The 9,570-nt window shown below is 40.6% G+C and overlaps 1 pseudogene; it reads left to right on the top strand.

The window, feature by feature from the left end:
- LOC131914600 (large ribosomal subunit protein uL4-like) lies at window positions 1-4,604 on the top strand (annotated as a pseudogene).
- Window positions 4,605-9,570: the final 4,966 nt, after the last annotated feature.

The raw sequence follows: 9,570 nt of genomic DNA, 5'->3' as shown, positions 1-9,570 counted from the left end.
ATGCTGACTCCTGGCATCACCTTTATTTCCTCCAAAGAAGAAGGTTGGGCACAGAAGAACCTCCACCCAGAACTTGCTTCAGAATGGCAGCACCAGCCACTGAGATGGGCACAGAAGAACCTCAGCTGCTGCCAGGGCCTTCTTCAGACCATGGACAGCAGGACTCTGGGAACACATTGCCTCACTTTTGCCTTGACAAAGGTAGGCTGGTCCTTCCCACAAGCGCCTACTGTTGGTTTATTTGCGGCCCTCTTACCCTGCGAGAAAATGTCATGAAACACAACAGAATCCACTTATTAAGATAAGGGAGAGGAACAGATATGCACAGGCCTGTGGAAAGACATGTGAGTGAAGTGGGACCGGGAATCATTGTGCCTGCTTATAAAGGCTGGGCCGCACCTGTGCACAAAGGCCCATGTGGCTATTCCATGGATGCACGGAGATTACATGGTTGCGCTACATGCTTTATGCAACCACGAAAAGCTATGGGGTCCTGGTCACGCAAGACGTTTTGACCCAGAAATGACTAGGCGGAAGTGACTAGGTCCCTCCGGGCATGCAAGACCATGCCTAACCATAGGGGCGTGTTGTGAATCCATATCACCTACCCCACAACCATTGGCTATTCTGAGGCCTGGAAGCTGAAGACTAATGTTGTTGCTCTCAATGACCAAGGAGGACCCTGGGGTGGCTGTCTAGGTAGCCAGTAGGTAAGTCTCTGTCACTTCCAATTGCTAACTAAGGTAAAATTTATCCTTCTTAGATCTCTGATACCATCTGACAACCAGGATTTGCTTCAGTTGCCTTCTTAGTTCTCTATGTAAATAAGCTGGCCTCACCCTCTTAAGGATAATACTGCTCTCAGTATCTTCTGGTGAATTAGATAAAAATACAGTTTTGAGGATTATTTATGTGAAGACAGGAAAGTTGTCTCACTTCTGTTCACTCTGATGATGTTTAGGGAAGCCTCCCCCCTCCTCCACTCACTCAACCACTTCCTTTCAGTAAATTTTCTCTGGCTATAGATTTAAAGACCTGTTTCATTGGGCTGAAGCCAGGAGATATTCATACCCTTTAACTCAAAGCCATAGTCTTTTGCTATGGCACCAGGAGGTAAATCTGTTCCAGCTATCTGACAGATACTTGCAGGCCCCTGGGAAAAGTTCTACTATAGTATCAAGAAATCTGGTCCAGTAAAAACTAACAGTCTTCAGAGCCCATTTAGACCACACCCATTTTTGAGCATATTTTGCAGTCTCACTCCTCCTGCCTGGGCCAAGGCCAACCCATAGAGGGTCCTCCAAATATGCCAGTCCCTGCACCAGCTCCGAGGGTACCAACTACCAACCGAGGATGCCAACTGGGATGGATGTACTCCAGAGAAGCAGCAAATGTGATGGCTCATATACTCCTAAAGATCACATCATCCCTCAATTCGCTACTGGTACCACCTCTCCAGACTCAAGCAGGCACCTGCCCAGCAACCAGAACCTGGTTTTCCAAGATGTCCTTAAAGGGGTGTATCCGTTCTTGTGTCTCACTCATTCACCCTTGCCTCTTTTGTACAACCAGGGCACTTCTCTGTTCCATTCTTTCTGGCAGTTGTCACTCTTTCCATGGTTAGCCCCACTCATGAGGCCAATGATAACAATCTATGTTTTTCTCCTAGCAACTTGTCTGCCTTCTCAGCTCCCTCAAGGAACAGATGCCTGAGCTCTCCATGATGACAGCCAACTGAATGTTCCTTCACTCACACATCCTGCTGTGCATGACTCCAGTTCCCAACTTCCACCTCCCACTTTGCCCCCAAATCAGTAGGAAGCAGTCTTGAGAATTCTGCACCCTCATTCCCCCACTTGCTATCCATAACTTGCCTTTTAATAATAATCAAAATGGAGTAATGTTAGTATTGTGGCCAACCCCTTGGGGGCCTGCCCTGTGCATCCTAATGTAAATCCTACTTTAATATAAAACTCCTCCTCTCTGCTCTCTCTTTCTCTCTATTCCCATGAGATGTGCACTCCTCTCACCCATCTCTCTCTTTCACATCCTTTCCTTTCCCCCCTCTTTTCTCCCCACCAAATAAAACTCTTTTTGAGCACTGCCTTCATGGTGTCTCTGTCTTGCATCTACCATGGAGCAATTTGGCCAAAAGGCCCCCTCATGCCATATCATTACAATTACCTTTATATTGTAATCAAGTATCTGTAAGATAGCAAAACATAAAGAATCACCCCCATAAGAGAAATGCTACATGTTTTCACTGGATGCAGCAGTGAGCACCTGTATTTATTTCTATAGTTGAGGTGGGATTCAACAACCGAGACACTGGACTGATTGCCATGGGGGATAAGGATATAGCATAAGTCTCATACACAATGAAGAGTGAGAAATGAATTCACACTCTAAGTCTGAGAGAAATCATCATTCATGTCATGTACCCCTTAGTGCCTTATCAAACATGAAGACGTTGCAGCCCAGGCCTCTTCTTCTGAGCTGTCTGGAAGAATCTTCAAAGTACTGAGGTCTGCTTTGCTTGGCACATGTGGAGACAGAAATACGGTGGAAGGGTGGGTCTCTGTGGAAAAAATGCAACAATGAATTTCAGTAGAACACTGTCATATGCTCTTAATTGCCCATTTTATAGAAAGGTAGTTTATGCATGTTTCATAATAACACTTTAGAAATCCTCTGTAACTACTGACTCTTTTCTTTCTGCTTACTAAAGTCCCTGTTTTACTGGAACTTGTGGTGTAGACCAGACTGATCTTGCACTCACAGGTATCCACCAACCTCTGCTAGAATTAAAAGCTTGTAACACCCACATTCAGTAATCCTAAGACTTTTATTTTAGCTGACTAAATATCCTCATTTACATCTGAGTAGCACATGACTTCCCAATTCTTCTGTTATATGGCTTATTCGCATGTAACCATTAAATGTCTAGGCAACTACTTCCTTGTGACAGAATGCCCAAACAAACAAAAGTATTCTGTTTTATCAGTGATATAATCTAGAGCCTATAAGGAAATGTTTCCATATAATCTAGTACATATATTACTCATGCATATTCATTCACAAAGCACATTTCAATGGTGGCTTCATCATTGGAATATTTTTTTTGTGTGTGTGCAAATCTGTCTGTCTCCTCTACCACCCTCTTATCCACAGCCAAGTCTTTGAAAACAGGTATAACATGCTTCTGGTCACAGGATCATATGTACATTTCCAAGTTGTTCAGTCACCTGACAGCAAGATAGATGCTGTAAGAACCCAAGGTCCCAGCAGTCAATGGGAACATTTTCTGACTTCCACCAAGCTGCAAGTACCATTATATAACCGAAAAGGCACTCATAACTACAGGAAACTTGCAAACTTGCCATGACTCCTGAACTAAAGCAAGGTAGCAACTGCATGAGAGGAGTGAGAGAGGTGGTGTAATGATCTTTGGCTTGTCCCTGAAGCTAGAAAAAGTCCCAAGCACCCATTCTTCTAAAATAGCATTACAGAAAGGGCAATCATGTTGGTGTACTCGGAAAAAAGGTGGAATCATCTGGCAGAAATACCACTTTGTCAGCTGCGTTCAAAGTTTCTGTTTGACCAGATAGTGTGAACTTTGTTCACAGCAGCTTGCAGGGGTAGGGTGGGGTGTGGTAGGGTGTGGTAGGGTGGAGAACAGCAGATAGCTCTTTGAGGTCAGTTTATTAGACCAATGCTGAATTTTGGGTTACTGGCAGAGCTCTGGCTTGAATTCTTTGAGTCTGAAGTGGTGAGACCCACTGTTCTGGCTAGCATGCCTTTGTAATTGTTGGGAGACTGCATGTTTGCATCAACCAAAGCCTGGAGTCCTTGCCACCACAGAGTAACCCCAACCCAAAGAGACATGCCCTCTGCTCTTCCATGGCTGCCTTAGTCTTTCCAGCTTTGGTGAGGAAGTCCCTGAACTGTCATTTCTTGTGACTGAAAATAAGGTTGGCAGTTATGAGAAGAACGAGGAGGCTGCTCTGCTGCTTGAGAAAGTTAAAGCTTAAACTGACATTTAAAAAAAAAGTCTATTCTTCTCTGAGAAAGAGAGCCAGCAAGGCAAAATGAGAAACTGACCACATATCCAGTTCAGGGGCTTCATAAACACCCCAGTATTAATCTGCTTAATGTAAGCAAGCTGAACATTATGAAATTTGTTCCTGGTGGGACTGTGGGGCACTTGGAATGAAAGTGCTTTCTGGAAGTTAGATGATTTGCATGGCACTTGGCATGAGGCTGCTTCCCTTAAAGTAGCTATAACTTTCCCATGCCCAAGATGATGAACACAGACCCTAATAGAATCTTGAAAGGTCCAGGACCCAAAGAGCCCTCCGAGCACCAACCAAGAAGATTCATTGTAGAATCTGGAAGAAGAATCCAGTGATAAACCTGAGATTCATGTTGAAGCTGCACCCTTATGCAGACTACACACAAGAATGCCATTCTTCACCAGGCCAGAAATCACAAACGCCAGTGAAGAAAGTGCCAGTGCCAGAAGCCACCTGACAGTCAAATCAGAGAAGGGGTCAGCCCGGAAGGCAGCGAGCAAGCAAGCAAGCAAGCAAGAGGCCTGTGGGTGACAAGATGGTTGAAGGAGCCTTGGGGTAGAGGGTGGTGGGACTTAAGCTACCAAGAAACCACCAGCTGAGAAGAAACCAGCAAAAAAGAAACCTACTGCAAAAGAAAAGCCTGCTACAGAAACTATTAGAAGGTGTTTCATTCCATAGAGCAAATAGAGACAGACTACTTGAATAAAACCTGATCAAATACGCAATGAGAAAGAAAATAAATGAATAAAACAATGCAAAATAGCCAGTAACAACAAAACTATAATTAAATATGGGCAAATGTTATGAATAAATATTTTCCAAGAGAAAACAGTCAACATGTTTCTGAAAAAAACTTAACTGTATTAGCTGTCAAAGAAATGCAAATCAAAACCACAAAGCTATCAGATATCAGTTAGAATAGCCATTATTAGAATGTCAAAAAAAAATATTGCTGGTAAAACACAGAGAACAAGAGGAGCCTATATGGATGGTCCAAGTATAATCACCAATAGCTTTTGTGAAGAACAGTGCTGTTTCCTTAAAAAACTAAAAATAAATCAATGTACACAGTTTAGTGGTTTTGACCACAGAGTTTTGACAGCACAGAAAACATATCTTGTGTCTGACAAGGCATTTTGTGCACAGGATCAGGTTCCCAGTTTCTTTCTGTGTACTGTGGAAACATTTGAATATAACAGCAGTTGGAGCACTGTCAAAATAAGAGATAGCCAAGACTGCCTTGTGATAATTTATACCAATCACTTAGAAATGTAGGCTGAAGTTTCTGTCCTGCCAGCAACTCCTAAATACTCAGCATCTGCTTCTCAAATATTTCACTGAGACTTAATATTATTTATAAATGCTCAGTCAGTAGCTCAAGCTTATTACTAACTAGCTCTTATGCTTAAATTAACCCATAATTCTTATCTATGTTTAGCCACGTAGCTTGGTACCTTTTCTCAGTAAGGCATTTTCATCTTGCTTCCTCTGCATCTGACTGGCAACTCCTGATTCTGCCCTTCCTCTTCCCAGAATTCTCCTTGTCTGCTTGCCCTGCCTATACTTCCTGTGTGGCTACTGGTCAACCAGCATTTTATTAAAGCAATTCAAGTGACAAATCTTTACAAAGTACAAGAGCATTATCCCACAGTGTAGGAATACTTCTACACTCAGTTAAGCAAAGACCCATTTGCTTTGCACTTGGCCATCTACTGAGTAAGAGTGAGATGATTCTCCCTGATGAATAACTATGTGGTCAGTTAATCACATGGGCATTAATGAAGAAATAACCCCAAGATAGCCATGTCCTTCCCATTGTACAAGTTATTCTTGGTTTACTTTGTTTTTAAACGGATACCAGGAAATCTTGGAGGAAAAAGGAACCTATTAGTTTACAGTTTATGACAAAATGTTCCTTCTAAGTTTCCAGAATATCTAGTAAGTTAATTGCCTTTGAAATGGTAGAAATATCTTGTTGGAAGTGATATTTCAGTCATTAGTGTCTGTACACTAATACATAGTTGTCTAAATTACTCTTGTGCTTGAAAATAAAATAAGTGTCTTTGAGGGAATACTTATTTGCATGAAAGGTATTGTACCATGTACCAAAGCGAAACTAACAAGTTGAAAATGTGCAGTATGAAAAAGAAGATCTTTCCTTATTTAAACTGCAACTGAAGTCTCAGATTGAGGAAACTCCCATCAGCCACACCTTCTCTTTAATGTGATTCTTCTGTCTCAACTTCACCTACTCTTTAAATTTAAGGCCTTTCAATTCCTATAATGTTGCAATGAACCAGGGTTCTACACCATCTTTCTTAATCAACTAAATGGTGATCTAGACCTTGAAGATTTCAACTCTCAACATTCACAAGTCTCTGATTTTAGGTATTTTGAAGCTTAAATCCTCAGCTTTTATTCTAAAGATTGACCCTGAATTCTTTTTATATATCTGTGTACTAAGAATGAGGGTGTCCCTGCAGATTTTACACAAGGAAGTGAAACCCATGAAGAGATAAGGATGAAAACAAAAACCTGGTGCAGATTGAATCATCAACCCTGATTAGACTTCGGGGAGTCTAATTACTTGTGGATTATTCCTAATATGTTTAACCTGGGAACAGATTGAAAAGAAGTTGGTTTTCTAATGTAACACACTCCTGTTACACAAAGAAGTACAGTTACATTGAAAGTCAACTCAGGGTATATGCCATTTCTTCCAATGAAAATTTTCTTCCACAAAATGATTTCATTGTCTAAATTTCTATGGTTACGTAGAAATTTACACGGCATCACTTTACTCTTACCTCAAACTTCCTATTTAGTATTTTGTGTATCTGATAGCATCCTTTAACATTAAACATGTAAGAATCTCTTCAGTGAAGTTAGCCTCTATGTTTATTTGATTTCCAGAATGTAGTAGTTTTGTTTTGATTATAAATGATAAGTATACATAAGTAATAAGACATTTATCTCCTTAAATGCATCTTAAATGAAATAACACTAGGAATATTTTCAGAATTGATAATTAGAATTCAGTAAAGAACCATGTTTGTTTTTGATGGCATGTTATATGTGAATAGAGTTCATTAAATAGATTCCATTTATGAAAAGGAAGAGAATAAAATTCCACATAGAATAGGAGATAGGCAAGACAAAGGGTCATCCTGTCATACCTGGACTGATACATACACACAATGCTACATCAGTTTTCACCAAATATATGAGAATAAAAATTTGATTTTGACAACTACATGCTTAACCGCTAAAACAGAAAATGGAAATAGCTTAAATTCTTGAGTCATCTTTTGGAAAAGAGCCATTCTCTTTATGGAAGCATACTTCTGAGGGTTGCCCTATGTAATAAACATATATCAATCACATTTATGTCATTGCATATTTTAGTTTATTTCCTTGTAATACATAGCACTTTCAAGATGCTTTTACCTCCAATGTATAATTTAATAATTTGTTAATGAAGAGCATGTTTATAGAAAGTGTATGTCACCAGGGACCTCTGTTTGTTCAATTTTTTTTTGTTAGTATCTCCAGGCAACAAAACAGTTTCTTAAATATTACAGATGTACAATAGATTTTGTAATCTGTCTATTTATCTATTTGGTTTTAAATAGATACATTACCACTTCTAAAGGATTTTTCTCTCAATAATACATTCAACTATTATTTATTTGGTGTCCATTTATGAAGCAGACCTTCTGCAGCATTGGGCTGTAGTCATTTGCAAGTAGGACATACATACTCCTCATTCATCACAGAAGCAGTGGTCTAGGGAAAAGGAGAGATAGATTTAGAAAATAAAAACATAGTGAATTTTGGAGCTAGACAGATGGATGGTTCATTGTTTAAGAGCACATACTGCTCTTCTTTTTTTAAATTTTTAACCATTTTTTGTTTTTATTCTTTACATATGTTATTACATCCTGATTATAGTTTCCCTTTCCTCTACTCCTCTTGGTTCCCCCCATCTCTCTTCTCCTCCCAATCCACTCCTCCTCCATTTCCCCTCCCTTAAGTAAAGAACAGGCCTCCCAGGGAAATCAATTGAACATGACATAATAAATTATAATAAGGCTAGGCAAAAACCCTCATATTAAGGATAGACCTAGCTCAGCCCCCATGCAGGGTCTGTGATGGTCGCTTCTGTCTCTGTGAGCCTTATGAGCCCTGCTTCGTTGACTCAGTTTGTCATATTCTACAGTGCCTAGAATCCTTCCTCCCCGTATTCTTTGAGTTAGCCTGGCTTGCCTGGCTATGGGTCTCTGCATCTGCTCCATCAGTTGCTGGGTGATACCTCTCTGATGACAATTGGGCTAGGCACTGATCTACGAGTGTAGAAGAATATCATTAGGAAATATTTCATTGACTGTTTTTTATTCACTTTTTTCCCTAGTTGTATTTGGTTCTATCCTGGTCTCTGGGATGCCCAGCCTCTGGTTCCTGGCCATCCATGCAGTGTGAGATGTGAGTTCCCTCTTACGATGTAGGCCTCAAGTTGGACCAGTCATTGGTTGGCCACTCCCACAAGTTTTGAGCCACCTTTACCACAGCACAATTTGCAGGCAGGACATATTGTGGGTCAAAGGTTTTGTGGCTGGTGATGTTCCACTCTCATGAAAGGGAACCTTGCCTGGTTATAGAAGATGGTCAGTTCTGGCTCTGTATCCTCCATTACTAGGAAGCTTCACTAGGGTCACTCTCTAGATTCCAGGGAGTTTCCTCTGCACTAAATTTCTACATCACCCCCCCCAAATTCCCACCCAATTCCAGTCATCACTCCCAGTACTCTCTCCTTCCATCTCTGCCCTGTTCCCCCAGCCTGAACCCTCTTGTTCCTATCTACACTAACTCCCAGTCCATTCACAAAAATCTATTGCAATTCCTCTTCCCAGAGAGATCCATGCATCCTCCTTCAAGCTCTTCTTATTACTTAGCCTCTCTGGGTCTGTGGATTGTGGCATGATTATCTTTTACTTAATAGCTAACAAATGAATACATTGGATAATTTTTGTCTAGTTCCATCCATTTGCCTTCATATTTCATGATGTCATTGTTTTTAACAGCTGAGTAATTTTCCAGTTGTGTAAATGTACCATGTTTTCTTTATCCATTCTTTGGTTGAGGGGATTCTAGGTTGTTTCCTGATTATGGCTATTATGAATAAGGCTGCTATGAACATAGTTGAGTGAAAGTCCTTGTGGTATAATTGAGCATCCTTTGGATATATGCCCAAGAGTGATATAGCTAGGTCTTGAGGGAGATAGATTCCCAATTTTCTGAGGGTCCTCCATCTTAATTTCCATAGTGTGTATACTAGTTCACATTCCTACCAGCAATGGGGAATGCTCCTCTTGCTCCATATCCTCTCCAGCACAAGCTGTCACTTGTGTTTTTTATCTTAGCCATTTTGACAGACATAAAATGGAATCTTAGAGTCTTTCTGATTTGCATTTTCCTGATGGCTAAGGATGTTAAACAT

This window comes from Peromyscus eremicus, chromosome 7 (genome assembly GCF_949786415.1).
Source record: "Peromyscus eremicus chromosome 7, PerEre_H2_v1, whole genome shotgun sequence".
In the NCBI taxonomy this organism is placed as follows: Eukaryota; Metazoa; Chordata; class Mammalia; order Rodentia; family Cricetidae; genus Peromyscus; species Peromyscus eremicus.
This window is presented reverse-complemented; position numbering and strand designations above follow the sequence as displayed.